The sequence below is a fragment of the Sus scrofa genome, chromosome 1 (assembly GCF_054392235.1).
Source record: "Sus scrofa isolate SSC_HxYL_T2T_F1_AM1 chromosome 1, Sscrofa_HxYL_maternal_Yorkshire_Landrace_v2.0, whole genome shotgun sequence".
In the NCBI taxonomy this organism is placed as follows: Eukaryota; Metazoa; Chordata; class Mammalia; order Artiodactyla; family Suidae; genus Sus; species Sus scrofa.
Window position 1 is genome coordinate 41,463,210 of NC_139383.1, and position 18,367 is coordinate 41,481,576.

The 18,367-nt window shown below is 36.6% G+C and overlaps 1 long non-coding RNA gene across 3 annotated transcripts in view; it reads right to left on the minus strand.

Moving 5' to 3' along the window:
* LOC106506546 (uncharacterized) overlaps window positions 1-18,367 on the minus strand; it is a 1,093,182-nt gene that overhangs the window by 193,950 nt on the left and 880,865 nt on the right. The window lies entirely within an intron of this gene.

The following is an 18,367-nucleotide window of genomic DNA, read 5'->3' on the forward strand; positions in this document are numbered from 1 at the left end:
GTATGTATATTGTTTCTTTAGATATAATGCTATTAGACTTAACAGATTACAGTGTAAACATAACTTTTATATGCATTGGGAAAAGGAAAAATTTGCATAGCTGTCTTTATTGTGATATTCACTTTATTGTGGTGGTCTGGAACCAAACCTATAATATCTCTGAGCCTGTGTTTTTACTGCTAGTCACAGAGATAAGATACAGTATGATGGGATATGGATCTCATGTCTCCATAAGAGGAATGTCAACAATTTTTCCATCATCTTTTTTTTTTTTTTTTTTTTTTTTGTCTTTTTGCCTTTTCTAGGGCTGCTCCCCAGGCGTATGGAAGTTTCCAGGCTAGGGGTCTAATTGGAGCTGCAGCCACCGGCCTACGCCATAGTTCACAGCAATGCCAGATCCTTAATCCACTGAGCAAGGCCAGGGATTGACCCTCAACCTCATGGTTCCTAGTTGGATTCGTTAACCACTGAGCCGTGACAGGAACTCCTTACATCATCTTTTAAAATGAGTAAAACCTATTTGCATTTCTTCCATATGTACGATTCACTATTTCCCTCCTAAGGCCTCCCCTATGTGTCCCATTTTATTAGAACAATAAGTTAAGTCTTGATATATAAAAGGCGTCATCTCAATCAAGTCTGGGTATAAATGAACCTCCTTGAATTTGGCTCTTTGGGTATAGCTTTTAAAGGTTCCTTCTTGATCTGAAGTCCTGTGAACTAAAGAGGCAAATGTTCTACACCCACCCCTTCCCACATACATAACCCCCCATATAATGGTGAGTCAACATAAAATAACTGTAATAGACATTCTAACTCAAAAGGGGAAAACACAGGATGTGCAGTAGTTACAAATTCATAGTAATTCTGAAATCCAGCTCATTCTAACCCTTAATTAGGTCTAGTGCTCCTTTCTGAGAATGTGTCTCTACAGTTCCTGGCTTTGTCCTTTTAAGTCTTGGTTTCATGCTCTGAATTATCATTCCTTGTCCATAAAATATAGTCCCCATTTGAAGCTGAGTCATTTTTCTAGCCTGCTCTTGCCCATGGGGGCTTGGAAGTCCTAAAGTATCTTTTCACTTTGTCTTGTTTCAGTCCCTTTAAATTTGAGTGGATGATGCTTTCACAAGAAGGATTACCTTTAAAAACTTGATGGAGTTTCAGTGAAATGTCTTAGGGCTCTGTCTTTAGGCATCTAGGGCTATTATAGCAAAATACCATAGGCTGAGTGACTTAACAAATATTTATTACTAATAGTTCTGGAGACTGAGAAGTCCAAGATCAATGTAATGGCAGATTTAGGTTTTGATGTGAGCTTTCTTCCTGGCCTGAAGTCAGCCACCTTCTTGCTGTGTTTCCCATGGCCTTTCCTCAGTGCATCTCTTTCTCTTCTAAACCCAATTACTTGCTAAAGGCTCCACTTACAAATACCTTCACAATGCATTTGGGAGAGGCACAAACATTCAGTCTAAAACACTGTCTCTACCTTGGATTTATGTGATCCTGTTATGAGACAATACCCTTAACATTCTACTGTATATATTTGTCTTTTTAGGGCCACACCAACAGCATATGGAAGTTCCCAGGCCAGGGGTTGAATCGGAGCTGTAGCTGCCGGCCTATGTCACAGCCACAGCAATGCCAGATCCAAGTCATGTCTGTGACCTACACCATAGCTCATAGCAACGCCAGATCCTTTACTCACTGAGTGAGGCTAGGGATCGAACCTGTGACCTCATGGATGCTAGTCAGATTCATTTCCACTAAGCCACCACAGGAACTCCCCCTATATTGTTTAAAAGAGACAAAAGTCCCCAGATACTAAGGAGTTTGGAGAAACGCCATTATTTAATGCAGAGGCATCCTCAAAGCATGCCTTGTCTGATTGAAAGTTTCTGAGACAGTTTTAGATCTTTCTGAGGACTTAGCAAAGGATCTTATTGTTTCACCATGGATTTTATCTTTAGCTTGAAACAATTTCTTATTTTGAGAATATTATGATATCTGAATAATATTTGAATAAGAAGAGTTTAATTTTCTAACCTAAAGAGCTATAATGAACTCAGTGTTTGTGCCCCATTTCATAGGTTGAAATCTTAACCCTCAGTATGGTATTATGGATGGTGCCTTGGGGAGGTAATTTGGTCATGAGGCTGAATTCTCTTGATCAAGTAATGGCAGAGGTGGAATGTCAAAGAATTTGGGAAAACATTTAAAAATTGCTGCATTTATAACAAAAAGAAAACTGTGACAATAGCTAAATAGAGAAGTTGTATGAGTACCTTAGATAGCTTAGTTTTCTTTAACTACCTGAGCCAACGCTAGGTAAATGTAGTGAAAGGGAGATGAAAGCTAACAAACAAAAAACTTCCACCTATATGAAAAAATGGAATAAGGAGCTAAATTTTTAATATTTCTATTAATGTTCATTGTTGTTCATTTTGCTATTCAGAATCCTAGTAATACAGATTATTAAAGCTTGAAATACAAGTGTTAAAACATTGTCTCATCATCACCTACTGGTTTGTAATTTGAGGTAATCTAGCTGATTATCATTCTATGAAGTTCATTTTTAAATCTTTATTTATAAAGCCATACTAATAGGTTCAGTATCTTGATTGGTCACAAAGATATTATGAACACAAGATTATTATTTTAACTGTGAACTTTCTTCAGTTTCCTTGAGCATTTTTTCTCATCAGAAGTGCAGTTGTATTACTTTTAGGTCTACTTCCTCTGGTGTCCAGCAATACTTTTTAAAAAAAACATTATTACATGCCAATCAAGATCATATATACTGATATATCTTTAACTATAGCCATGAAAGTGTAAGGATTTTCAGATTCCCATATCCTTATTGAAATATTGATTCAGCGAAACATCTCTCATGTTATAGAATCAGATATTACTAGTCTTATCTCATCCAAAACTAAAACACTGCAAATTAAATCCATAACTAATATAATTACCATTGTGGCTAAATTGCATAATGGAAGATTTAAAATAACCTGGTGTGCAAGTCACCCTGCATGATGAGCTCCTAAAATTTCAGGCTTTGGCAGATATTTACCCTGGGCTTTTTGGCTTCAGCCTTGATGCTACTTTCAGTAGGTCCATTTGTAGTCACTTAGACCACTGCTAATGGAGGAAGGTTCCTCTTGCCTTTTCCCCTCTCTTTAATCTGCTCATTAATAAGAAGGAGGAATGATGTATTTTATCATTAACTGAATTTTCAGAGAACCAGTATTTTTTTTTGTTTGTTTTTGTTTTTTTCTAGGGCCGCACCCATGGCATATGGAGGCTCCCAGGCTGGGGGTCCAATCTGAGCTATAGCCGCCAATCTACACCACAGCCACAGCAACACCAGGTCCAAGCTGCATCTGTGACCTACACCACAGCTCACAGCAACACCAGATCCTTAACCCAATAAGCGAGGCCAAGGATCTAACCCACAACCTCATGATTCCTAGTGGACTCGTTAACCACTGAGCCACGGGAACTCCAGAGAACCAGGATTTAAGGGTTATTGTGCTCTCAGGGCTACCGCATAAGTAAACTTCAAATTTGAGACACTATCTTAATCTTAACAGGCCAAATTTATGTGGTATTATATAGAAGATGTTGATTATTATAAGCATAAAATAGTATTTTTTCTTTTCAGAATAATAGTTTGAGGGAATCACAGGGTCTCTTTCTAGCGATGGTTTTCATCCTTTCTGTATTTGAGGCAAATTTTATTTTTTGTTTTTTGTCTTTTTGGGGAGGGTGACGCACTTGCTGCATATGGAAGTTCCCAGGCTTGGGGTTGAATCAGAGATGCTATGCCACAGCAACAGCAATGCCAAATGTGAGCCGTATCTGCAACCTACACTGCAGCTTATGGCAATGCCAGATCCCTGAACAGGAACTCCTGAGGCAAATTCTGAATCCTTGAATTTATGAAACTTTCACCACAGTACAGAATAATAATATCATACAAAATTCAAAACAATTATAAATGAATCAAGAATGAATTTAAGAAAGTCACTATTATTTTTTTAGATGTTGCACTGTATTTTTTCACCCTAGAGCCTACAAAAGTATCTGTCAGTTAACGGATGCCAGATATGTATTTTTGATTGACTAAAAAGATCAATAGTTATCACTTTCTTTGGGTACCCTTCAGCATGCTGTTTGAGTAGAACTGGCCACTTCCCCAACTTCATTTTATTAAAAGATCAGAAGTCAGAGTTCTTGAATATAACCAATAAAATATATTCTTTTTTGATATTGACATGAACTTATGCTTTGTTTCTTACTTTAACTCAGTGTTTTGTCTGAAGGAAATTGTCATTACAACTTGTGTCTTCAGTTAGGATAAAAAAATATTGCAAGCTTGTTAAAATATGCCAGTGTATCTATGATGTGTTCATAGCAACCCAGAGAAATGTGACACAGTGGCTAAAGAACCACTGCTCTAGAAAATATGTCAACAGTGACAAAATATCAAGGAAAAATTCCTCCATTTCACTAAACTAAATATTTTACAATACAGATTGAGTGAAATTATTTTCTCAAATGTAGAGGCTTCTCTTTCTCCTTTTAAGAGTCTGGGTCCATCACTTCAACTATACTTGCCCACATCCTAAATTTCATTGTCTTTATAAACCTATCATAACATCAATTCCTGGAGGGTCCCACAGATAGACTTTCCATGCCTGCAGCTATATTGGAGGAACTGGTTATTCTTAAATAGTCACTTTTGTTGCTTTATAAAGTTCTAGGTCAAAGACCCCCTCCCAGCATTGTTCCCTAGACATTGCTATTTGGAGTGACTTTTTGCAGTCCAAAATTCTGTTTCCCACAAATGAAGTAAATGTGCCACTTGTGGAGTTGCCCTTTAGTAAGATGTATTTCTTTTTGTATGTGTTATTCATTTTATTTCTCACAGTATGATATGGTATAATTTAAATATTGATTAGATAGAAGTGTCTTCTTAACCACTTACTATCCCCTACCAAATCATACACGCACAGTAATTTTAATAAAGTTTTAGAGTAATTCTGGTAACTGGTTATATTTGTGGTAGCTAACTTTATTTCGATTAATGTGAAATGGAGAAATATGCAAACAACGTTCATTTTAGTTTTTCAATTTGGATTCATCCTCATATATGAGTTATTAAATTATTTATCATTTACTTTCTTATGTACATGTTTATATTTTGCCTTTTGTGATTTAGTATTACCTCCTTTGCCCAAATTTTTACTGTACCTTGGGCACTTTTGCTTATTTCATTATTTACTCCTCTATTTGTCATAAAAATGTAACATGCCAAAAAAAAAAAAAATGTAACATGCCTACTTTGAACTCAATTTTCAGCTTTAAGAAGGCTCTGTTGAGCAGTCACTCAAATAAGCCAGCACACAGATCTAATCATGAACATGCTTCAAACAAAATAAAATTAAAAAGAAAAAAATAAAAAAGAGTCATCAAAACCATAAAATGTGGGCAAGGGATGTTAGGAAATAAATAACCCTTTTTGTTTGTTTGTATGTTTCTCTTCTTAATTTTAATATAGTAATGAAGTGTTTGAACTTACAGGACCATCATGCTAAAACACACAGTTATGGGAAGGGGTTAGCATACTTAAAAAACAGGGCAACTACAAGCCAAAATCAAATATTGCATTTGCAAAATATGAAAAAAAAAATACACCCAAGCAGATAATAACAGGAGACCATCCAACCAAAAAAAAAAAAAAAAAAAAAAAAAGGAACACTGGAGAACCATAGAATCAACTGGACCATGAGGTTCAAAATGGCAATAAATAATCACCTATCAATTATCACTTTAAATGTCAATGGACTGAATGCCCCAAAAAAAGACACAGAGTGGCTGAGTGGATAAAAAGGCAAAAACCTTCAATATGCTGCCTACAAGAAACTCACCTTAGGACAAAGGATATATATAGATTGAAAGTGAAAGGGTGGGGAAAAATATTTCATGCCAACAGACATGACAGAAAAGCAGGAGTCACAACACTCATATCAGACAAAATAGACTTTAAAACAAAAGACATAAAGAAAGACAAAGAAGGACACTACTTAATGATTAAGGGATCCATCCAAGGAGAGGATGTTACTATCATCAACATATATGCCCCAAATATAGGAGCACCCAGATACATACAACAAATATTAACAGACATAAAGGGAGATATTGATGAGAATACAATCATAGTAGGAGACCTTAATACCCCCCTCACATCAATGGACAGATCCTCTAGACAGAAAACCAATAAAGCAACAGAGATCCTAAAGGAAACAACAGAAAAGTTAGACTTAATTGATATCTTCAGGACACCACATCCAAAAAAATCAGAATACACATTCTTCTCAAATGTTCATGGAACATTCTCAAGAATCGACCACATATTGGGACACAATGCTAACCTCAGTAAATTTAGGAGCATAGAAATTATCTCAAGTATCTTCTCTGACCACAATGCCATGAAATTAGAAATCAACCATGGGAAAAGGAAAGAGAAAAAACCTACTCCATGGAGACTAAACAACATGCTACTAAAAAACCAATGGGTCAATGAGGAAATCAAGAAGGAAATTAAAAACTACCTTGAAACAAATGATAATGAAGACACAACCTCTCAAAATCTATGGGATGCTGTGAAAGTAGTGTCCAGAGGGAAATTTATAGCAATCCAGGCCTTTCTCAAAAAAGAAGAAAGATCCCAAATTGACAACTTAACCCTCCACCTAAACGAATTAGAAAAAGAAGAAAAAAAAGACCTAAAGTCAGCAGAAGGAAGGAAATTATAAAGATCAAAGAAGAAATCAATAAAATAGAGACTCAAAAAACAATAGAGAAAATTAATAAAACCAAGAGCTGGTTCTTTGAAAGGGTGAACAAAATTGACAAACCCCTGGCCAGACTCACTAAAAAGAGGAGAGAAAGAACCCAAATAACCAAAATTATAAATGCAAAAGGAGAAATCACAACGGATACAGCAGAAATACAAAAAACCATAAGAGAATACTATGAACAACTATACGGCAACAAGTATGACAATCTGGAAGAAATTGACAATTTTCTAGAATCTTACAGCCTGCAAAACTGAATCAAGAAGAAACAGACCAATTGAACAGACCGATCAGTAGAAATGAAATTGAAGAGGTCATAAAATCACTCCCTACAAATAAAAGTCCAGGACCAGATGGCTTCACAGGTGAATTCTATCAAACATATAAAGAGGAATTGGTGCCCATCCTCCTTAAACTCTTTCAAAAGGTTGAAGAAGAAGGAATACTCCCAAAGACATTCGATGATGCCACCATCACCCTCATTCCAAAACCAGGCAGAGATACCACCAAAAAAGAAAACTATCAGCCAATATCATTGATGAATATAGATGCAAAAATTCTCAACAAAATCTTAGCCAACCGAGTCCAACAACATACCAAAAAAATTGTACACCATGACCAGGTTGGGTTCATCCCAGGTTCACAAAGATGGTTCAACATACGCAAATCAATCAGCATCATACACCACATTAACAAAAAAAAAAAAGTCAAAAATCATATGATCATCTCAATAGACGCAGAAAAAGCATTTGACAAAGTTCAACATCCATTCATGATCAAGACCCTCGCCAAAGTGGGTATAGAGGGAACATTCCTGAATATAATCAAAGCCATTTATGATAAACCCACAGCAAATATAATCCTCAATGGGGAAAAACTGAAAGCCTTCTCACTCAAATCTGGAACAAGACAGGGATGCCCACTCTCACCACTGCTCTTCAGCATAGTTTTGGAAGTCCTAGCCACAGCAATTAGACAAACAAAAGAAATCAAAGGCATCCATATAGGAAGAGAAGAGATCAAACTGTCACTGTATGCAGATGACATGATACTATACCTAGAAAACCCTAAGGACTCAACCCCAAAACTCCTTGAACTGATTAATAAATTCAGCAAAGTGGCAGGATATAAGATTAACATTCAGAAGTCAGTTGCATTTCTGTATACCAGCAATGAAACATTAGAAAAGGAATACAAAAATACGATACCTTTTAAAATTGTACCTCACAAAATCAAATACCTCGGAATACACCTGACCAAGGAGGTAAAGGACCTATATGCCGAGAACTATGAAACTTTAATCAAAGAAATCAAAGAAGATGTAAAGAAATGGAAAGATATTCCATGTTCCTGGGTTGGGAAAATCAATATTGTAAAAATGGCCATACTACCCAAAGCAATCCACAGATTCAATGCAATCCCTATCAAATTACCCATGACATTGTTCACAGAACTAGAACAAACAATCCAAACATTTATATGGAACCACAAAAGACCCAGAATCGCCAAAGCAATCCTGAGAAACAAAAACCAAGCAGGAGGCATAACTCTCCCAGACTTCAAGAAACACTACAAAGCCACAGTCATCAAAACAGTGTGGTACTGGTATCAAAACAGACAGACAGACCAATGGAACAGAATAGAGAACCCGGAAATAAACCCTGACACCTATGGTCAATTAATCTTTGACAAGGGAGGCAAGAACATAAAATGGGAAAAAGAAAGTCTGTTCAGCAAGCATTGCTGGGAAACCTGGACAGCTGCATGCAAAGCAATGAGACTAGAACACACACTCACACCATGCACACAAATAAACTCCAAATGGCTGAAAGACTTAAATATACGACAGGACACCATCAAACTCCTAGAAGAAAACATAGGCAAAACACTCTCTGACATCAACATCATGAATATTTCTCAGGTCAATCTCCCAAAGCAATAGAAGTTAGAGCAAAAATAATCCCATGGGACCTCATCAAACTGAAAAGCTTTTGCACAGCAAAGGAAACCCAAAAGAAAACAAAAAGACAACTTACAGAATGGGAGAAAACAGTTTCAAATGATGCAACCGACAAGGGCTTAATCTCTAGAATATATAAACAACTTATACAACCCAACAGCAAAAAAGCCAATCAAGCAATGGAAAAATGGGCAAAAGACCTGAATAGACATTTCTCCAAAGAAGATATACAGATGGCCAACAAACACATGAATAAGTGCTCAACATCGCTGATTATTATAGAAATGCAAATCAAACCCACCATGAGATACCACCTCACACCAGTCAGAATGGCCATCATTAATAAATCCACAAATAGCAAGTGCTGGAGGGGTTGTGGAGAAAAGGGAACCCTCCTGCACTGTTGGTGGGAATGTAAACTGGTACAGCCACTATGGAGAACAGTTTGGAGATACCTTAGAAATCTATACATAGAACTTCCATATGACCCTGCAATCCCACTCTTGGGCATCTATCTGGACAAAACTCTACTTAAAAGAAACGCATGCACCCGCATGTTCATTGCAGCCCTATTCACAATAGCCAGGACATGGAAACAACCCAAATGTCCATCGACAGATGATTGGATTCAGAAGAGGTGCTATATATATACACAATGGAATACTACTCAGCCATAAAAAATAATGACATAATGCCATTTGCAGCAACATGGATGGAACTAGAGAATCTCATCCTGAGTGAAATGAGCCAGAAAGACAAAGACAAATACCATATGATATCACTTATAACTGGAATCTAATATCCAGCACAAATGAACATCTCCTCAGAAAAGAAAATCATGGACTTGGAGAAGAGACTTGTGGCTGCCTGATCGGAGTGGGGGGGAGTGGGAGGGCTCGGGAGCTTGGGCTTATCAGACACAACTTAGAATAGATTTACAAGGAGATCCTGCTGAATAGCATTGAGAACTATGTCTAGATACTCATATTGCAACAGAACAAAGGGTGGGGAAAAATGTAATTGTAATGTATACATGTAAGAATAACTTGATCTCCATGCTGTACAGTGGGAAAATAAAAAAAAAAGAAGGCTCTGTTATAGGAAATGCAATATTAATCTTGCTAAATATACAGCATTTCCTTCTTTTGCTTTCACGCTTTCTTAATTATTTAAATTCATGAAGTCAGCAGCTAACGCTCAAATTATTGGCAACATTAAACTCATTCTTATTGTATGCACTAATTTTCTGATGAATCACATTTTTACTTATGAATAACAGTGCTTACTTAAAAAGACAATGTTAGAAATAATTTGAAATAAGATGAAGGATTGTTTCCCCAACTCATTTATTTATTTCATTAACAAATACATGTCTAGCTCTTATTTTATAGTAGACCTTATGGCAGCACTTCATAAATGATAACATTAGTTTTCATAGCAACTCCCTCAGGTAAATTCTATTATACCCATTTTACAGATGAAGACACTAAGAGGGTTTAAATAACTTCACACAACTAAAAAGTTCTGTAACTTAAATTTGCATGCTTTCCCCTGTGCTAATAATATGCTTTTTTTCTTCCTTATAAATCATTTTTATGACCAATAATTCTCATTGATTTTTGTCACATATCCATAAAATATGGATTTTTGACCTGAATTATGAATATGAAATACGAATATGAATTCAGTGTTGAGCATACAGTATGCCATTCTTTGAATTTTATCTCATAAAGGCAGAATATTCATTAACATGTAGGGTTTAAAAAAAAGCCATAGAATTATTGAAACCAAAGTTATTTTCAGTTAGATGGGATCTCATGTCTCATATATTTTCCCAGTCTATATGAATATGGGCAGTGGCTAGAGATTTAGTTCTCTTGATCATTTTTCTTTTTTCAGAAAATTCCTTTGGGAAGAATTATAATTTCATCTGTGTAGATATGGCTATACTCTGGTTTTCCTGGAAATTTTGTTTCTCACCAAAATTGTTAATAAATGAAAATCCACTATTTTAGCTGATGTTATACCAAAAATTTGAGGGGGCTTTGACATTTGGCTATTTCTATGTTTTTCATCATATTTTGACATTTGGCTATTTCTACATTTTTAATCATATTTATGTACAAAAAGTATTTTTGAAGTTTCAAGTGCCACACTAAAATCAGCTTTGTCTTTGATTAATAGGACAACAAAAACTCAACCCAACCAAAAGGAATATATGCTATAAATAAACCTTGGCCACATTATCTTTTTCATTATACGTTTGATAAAATATCGTCTTAAGGAGAGATACATTACTGACAGCAATGAAAAACAAGACATCAGAAATTCCATTTAAGTGCAGGTGGCAGTGTTATTTACTGTTATCCACTCATGTTGCCGCCAGGCTTCTTAAATTTATACAGAGGGAATATATCCTCTCAGCTTGTGACAGCTGGAGGGGAAATAACACTGGTGGCAATACATTCTCAGAAATGGCTAAGGAAGACCTGCTTTTTTTTTTTTTTTTTTTCTGTTCAACTTATATATAATTGGAAAGGCAGGACACCAATGATTATAAAAAATAAAAAGTTAAAAATCCAAAAAGGCTTTCTTTTCAACTTTTGCTTTCCAAATCAGATTTTGCCTTCCTTATCATTTTTCCTTTCTTAAGGTCAAAAAAATCCATCACCAACAGAACTAACCCAAGTAAAATTTCTGTTATCAGCACACACACACACACACACACACACACACACACACACACACACACACACACTCCCCAGTTGTCTTTCTTAACTCAAATTTAAATTTAAGAGTTCTTTCCTCTTTTATAAAAATTTGGTCACCTCATCCTCCTTGCTTGACCTTTCTCCTCTAATAGTATGTTAGTAATACTTTAAGATTTTAGATGATTTCCAGAGCAATTCAGAAAGATGACCTCCAGAGAAGAATCTTGGGGCTTTTCAGAACCATTTCTTAGGTGAAAGATAGAAAAAAAGACTTCTTGCTCATGAAACAATAGTTTGATCTGCCATTTGTTTTATAGTAGGGACAGAGGTAGTGTTGATGATGTACTGTGGTCATTTAACCTATAAATATTACCTAGAGATACAGGATTAAAGCATAAGCAGAAGAGAATAAATCCTGTACAGGGAGAGCAACTGCACAGCCTGTTGCTATGAAAAGGCCGATGCTGGAAATGGATGTCACTGTGGAGGAATAGGAAGATTGGCCAAATGGCAGAATAATTTGAGACTTGGGGTGCCTAAGATTGATGGTGCCCAAGGTAAAACTCTGACTTACAAGGATCGAAGGAGCCTTTAAACTATCCGGGGCTGAGCATTCTCAGCTGTGCAACCAGATTGGATTAGATCAGCAGTTCTCACTTATTAGCAAAGTATTAAAATCACCGGGAAAGCTTGTTTAAACAGTTTAAGCCCCACCTCCAGAGTTTCTGATTAAGTAGGTCTGAGGTAGGGCCCGAGAATTTGCATTTCTAACAAGTTCCTTGGTGGTACTGATGCTGCTGGGTCAGGAAGAACCTTTGAGAAACATTGGATTAGAGTCTTTTTTCCATAGTGTTTTTCATGGACTCATTTCCATAGAGCTTCTGGAAAAAAGAAAAAATAAATTTCGTGGGGTTATAAAATCTATGAAATTCCAAATAAAATGATTTATTTTGCATAATTTCTTGGGTTAATTAATATGCTAATGTAATCATGGATTTTTAATATCAAATTTTCAAGCTTCATCTCACCATTAACCAGAACCTTCTGAGGTTCCAGTCAAATTGAACTATTGCTTTACCTTGAACATCTCATACTCCTAAATCTTATCTGCCTTTGTATATGCTTCTTTCTCTCTCTTAGCCTGCAACCTTCTTCCTTCTACATGTTTTATATGCTGGGGACTCTATACTCCTTTAGTCATTCCTCCTTCCAAGAGTCATCTATTCTCTGAAGCTTTCCCAGACAAAATCTTATTTAACTTCCTACCACAATATATTGTACGGTAAATATTGTTTCCTAGAGTTCCTTAAGGGCAATGAAAGAAAGTGTTCTGTCATCCTATTTCCTTCACGGCTGGCACACTGTTGCAGTAGAAAAAGCAGATGACACTACAAGTTTTTGATGGCGTAACCCATTACAAATTCATTAATATAGAAACAAATTTTGAGAATTTACTCACACTGGTCTGAGTTACTTGCTAGTTGTAGTAAGCCAAATAATGACCATGTAGTAATGCCACCATCAAATCCTCAGGACCCGTGAATGTTTCTGTACATGGTAAAAAGGACTTGGAAGATGTGACTCAGTTAAGGCTCTTGAAATGAGGAAATTATCTTGGATTATCCAGATGGGCCCAAGGTAATTGCCAGGGCCCTTATTTGAGAAAGAAAAAGAGAGATTTGATTGCAGAAGTGGCATTTTAGTGTGCTGTAACTTGAGAAAGATTTGACTAGCCTAGCTTTTACTGAGTTTAAAGATGATGGAGGAGGCCACCGTCCAAGGAATGACGTTGCTCTCTGTAAGACGTGAAAGGCAAAGAAATGGGTTATCTCCTAGTGCTTGCAAAAGGAATGCAGCCCTGCAGACCCATTTTAGAATTTTGAACTTCAGAGCTCTAACTCAATAAATGTGTGTTACTTTAAGCCACCGAGTTTATGGTAATTTGTTACAGCAGCAATAGGAAACTAGTAAAATGAGTGGAAAATTACAAAAAATATGAATAGATCCTCTATAGAACTTATTTCCCCAAAAGAATCACTCAATCTAAATTCTATCATCAAAACTATTATACATAATAGTACCAGAAGATGATATTTATTTATCACTTACTGTGTATTAGTACTTTAAATGCATTAATTTATTGAGTAGTTACACAACCACATGAGATAACATATATTTGTATCTGTATTTACTGATGGAGAAAATAAAAGTGATTTTAACTAATCACATTACTAAGTAGCTGAGAAAACTTTGAATCAGGCCTATCTGTTCCAAACTATTATGCTATTTATCATGCAATGTGTGACCTTCATCCACAATTAAGGATGATATGATATCTATAATCATGTCCAGCTAGAAGTGCTGTGGTTCCATCTGATGCTCAGCAGAAGGGTAGGGTTCAACTTTTAAGGCAATTTGTACTTTTTTACTATGGTCTAGTTAGAAAGCCAACACTTTTTTCAGTAACTCCTATAAAAACTTCCTATGCGCCCATATGTAAAATTTGCATCTTGCATCTTGATATAGGATTTTGTTTTAGGGATTTCACAAAGTGCAGTCTTGATTAGCTTGATGAGTTCTCTACACTTGCAGGACTTATTTGTTTGAATATAATCTTGTCATTTTCCTTGAGTGACCAGTATAAACAAATTTTAGGTGTATGTTCTTTGAAGAACCATGATATATTTATGGTTGGAGAATATATATTTTAAAAACAAATATTTTCAAATGACTAAGGATGTGCAGTGTTGAAAGCATTAAAATGGAATAATCATACAGCACAATGTCTGGGATTTAATAGACATTCAAATAAGTTGTTAAATAAGTAAAGCCATTCAAAACATTAGTCAAAGGGAAAATGACTCCTCTTTTCTTCCCTATTTGATATGCATATCCAGAGCTTCTCCAAGCACGTGTGGTGCGTTTGTGCTATGTAAAGTGTTCTGTACATTATTCTGTATTTTTTTTTGGGGGGGATTGATATACTTTTTGTAAGTCTGTTGCTTGCTTACTTATTGTTTTGAGTTTTATTTCTTTAATGATGTGTATAAACTTTCTTTTTCTGGAGTTCCTGTCGTGGTTCAGTGGTTAACAAATCCAACTAGGAACCATAAGGTTGCGGGTTCAATCCCTGGCCTCACTCAGTGGGTTAAGGATCTGGCATTGCCGTGAGCTGTGGTGTAGGTTGCAGATGTGGTTCGGATCCTGTGTTGCTGTGGCTCTGGCCTAGGCAGGTGGCTACAGCTCCAATTAGACCTCTAGCCTGGGAACCTCCATATGCGTGCTGGTGCAGCCCTAAAAAAAACAAAAAGCCAAAAAAAAAAAAAGAAAGAAAACAACAACAACAAAAAACATTTCTTTTTCTTACTATATCTAGGTCGTCTCCATTTTTTTAAAGCATTGCTTTATAGTCTGTAGTATGAATACAACACTCTTTAACCAGTCTCATGCTGATGAATGTTCAGATTGACTTCATTTTTATTGCTAGTAAAAGTAATGCTATTACAAGATGCTGTAATATATCTTTATTTGCTTGAGGGCTAATATTCATAGACTAGATTCCTTGAAGTGAAATTCCTCATTTAAATGTATGCACACTTAAAAATTTTGACAGATAATGACAAAATGCCTCCATGAGAGCTTGCAACAATTTATACTTAACCAAACATATGAGAATTTCTGTTTTCCCATGCTCTCACTAATTCTAGATATGAAAAAAATCTTTAAAATTTTCTAATGTTATATTTCACATAAACTGGAGAGTGTTTTCTATACTTCCAGACTCATGCAAAGTACCATAAAGAATACTGAAGAGGTAGAAGATATAGTACTTGGACTTCCCATTGTGGCACAGCAGAAACGAATCTGGCTAATATCCATGAGAATGCGGGTTTGATCCCTGGTCTCACTTAGTGGGTTGGGGATCCAGTGTTGTTGTGACTTGTGGTGGAGCTCACAGATGCAGCTCAGATCCCACATTGCTGTGGCCATGGCTTAGGTTGGCAGCTGCAGTTCCGACTGACCCCAAGCCTGGTAATTTGCATACACTGCAGGTGCAGCCCTAAAAAGCAAAAAACAACAACAACAAAAAAAGATATAGTAATTATTTATTTTCTTTATTTTCTTCTTCTTTTTTTTTTTTTTTTTTTTTTCGTTTATTCACCCATGGCATGTGGAAGTTCCCAGACCAGGGAATGAATCTGAACTGCAGCTGCAACCTAAGACACAGCTGTGAAACACCGGATCCTTTGACCCACTGTGCAAGACCAGAAATTGAACCCATGCTTCCTCAGTGACCTGAGCTGCTGCAGTTGGACTCTGAACCCATTGCACCAAAGTGGGAAATCCTGTAATTAATTTCCTACTCCTATTCTTACTAAGGAAAGACTCCCTAATAAGATTCCCTGCTTACTTATATATAAGTAACTATATAGGTACAAAATATTGTATGTGTAATATGCACGGTCACACTATAGGACTCAAATATTGAATACATTTAGAATCCAGTAAGCAAAGCAATTGATATGGTTGAATTTGTTTTGAGAGAGGTCCTAGCCATCATTATGAGAAGTAAGCTAGGTCTAGGTTAGGTGGAGAAGAAGACATTAAACATTTTAGGAGCCTGTCTGATGGTAAATGAGCTTGCGTGGCTAATATAATGTTTATATATAAGATTTTTTTCCCCCTGTTGCTACAAAAATGCTGTTATTCGCCAATTAACTTCTGTGAAGATGATAAAGGAGCAGCCTTTTGGATAACTTAAATCTGGGTTTCAAAACTTCAGTATTTACATTTTAGGGGCTGACATTTCATTAATTTAGATGAATGCAGAAGGAAAGTCAGAGGTATTGGAGGCTACCACTAGCTATAAATAAGAGCTTAGGTGACAGACAGCCAACACACATCTGTCATATTTTAGCCCCAGGCCATGACTGCTGCAGTATCTCAGAAGCAGCTGTAACACTTCTGTTCTTTATGAGTACCTAAAAGCAAACAACAACAACAAAGTCCAAGGATGAATAACATTATGTGTAGAAACATAACCATAGGCAGCTACTGAATGCAAACTGTATTTGGAATAAGAATTTGGAACTTGTACCTGGGAATCACTAGTTCTGAGGAAAGACTCAAAGCAGAGTGCATCAGACCTTAGGGAGGGAGTTCCCTGGTGGGTCTGAGGGGTTAAGGATCCAGCACTGTCACTGCTGTGGCTCAGGTCTTGCTGGGGTGGTTTCTGTCCCTTGACTGGGGACTTCCACATGCTCCTGGCAAAAAGAAAGAAAGAAAGAGAGAGAGAGAGAGAGAGAGAGAGAGAGAGAGAGAGAGAGAGATAAAGAAAAGAAAAGAAAGAGAGAGAGAGAAAGAAAGAAAGAAAGACAGACAGACAGACCTTTGAGGGAAAGCTTGGAAGGAAACACCCAGAGAGAATAGCATAAAGGCATCCTTCTCCTCAGGCACCAAACAAATGAACACAAGAAACATCCTGGGTCATAAAGAGGACAGATATCCTGAACTCTAAGAGAAAAACAGGTGAATAAGAGTTTTAGTTTCCTTAGCAAAATTCTTTATCTACCAAACACCTGTTCCAGTTGAAAAAAGGGAAACATGCAAAATGATGGCTGGATAGAATTTTTTTTGTCTTTTTTTTTAAAATTTTTATTTCTTTAGAGCCTCACCTGAGGCATATGGAAGTTCCCAGGCTAGGAGTTGAATCTGAGCTGTAGCTGCTGGCCTACATCACAGCCACAGCAATGCCAGATCCAAGCTGTGACTGTGACCTACACCACAGCTCACGCAACACTGGATCCTTAACCCATTGAGCAAGGCCAGGGATCAAAACTGCATCCTTGAGGATACTAGTCAGGTTCATTACCGCTGAGCCAGGACAGGAACTCCTGGATAGAGTATTTCAAATTGAATTATCTATGACCAGCCCCATGTGTTTGATATAATATATGTCTCCCCATTGGTACTTCTTCTAATGAAATATTGTCATTTTGCTGAGGCGATGGTTAATCAACTGTTCAAGGCCATTGTTTGAGTTCTTCATGCTTCCTTTGAGGAATATATAACTATGTTGCTTTAAGAGTCCACCAACATTTCCTTATGCTGTGGCATTTACACTCCAGACATAAGAGTAGCCCTGAAATCCTTTGCAAACCCTATAGAAGTCTCTGGTTGAAAGGTGTTTATCGGGAGTTCCCGTCGTGGAGCAGTGGTTAATGAATCTGACTAGGAACCATGAGGTTACAGATTCGATCCCTGGCCTTGCTCAGTGGATTAAGGATCCAGTGTTGCTGTGAGCTGTGGTGTGGGTTGCAGATGTGGCTTGGATCCCGTGTTGCTGTGGCCGTGGTATAGGCCAGTGCCTGCAGCTTTGATTCGACCCCTAGCCTGGGAACCTCCATATGCTGTGGGAGCGGCCCTAGAAAAGGCAAAAAGACAAAAAAGAAAAAAAAAAAAAGAAAATAAGAAAGATGTTTATCTTTCAGAATTTCACTAACGTTGTCAAAGGGTAATAAAATTATATTTTCATTGAAGATCTAATATGTTGAGGATGTATCTTACTTGAGAAAACACTAACAAAGACATGTTATCTGCCCTGATTTAGATAAAATCACATTAAAACAACTCAGATGCAGTTGTAAAAGAAGCAAAAAGAATTAAACTGCAGTTCAATCTCAAAAACATATGATGCCCTATGATTACTTGAGGTATGTCAGAAAGGGGTAGGAAAAACATGAAAGATATTCTCACTTTTGAACTCTGAAAATCAAGAAGCTAGACAAATATAGCTAACATAGTTCTAAAATCCTAGACCATTAGCCTTTTAAAGT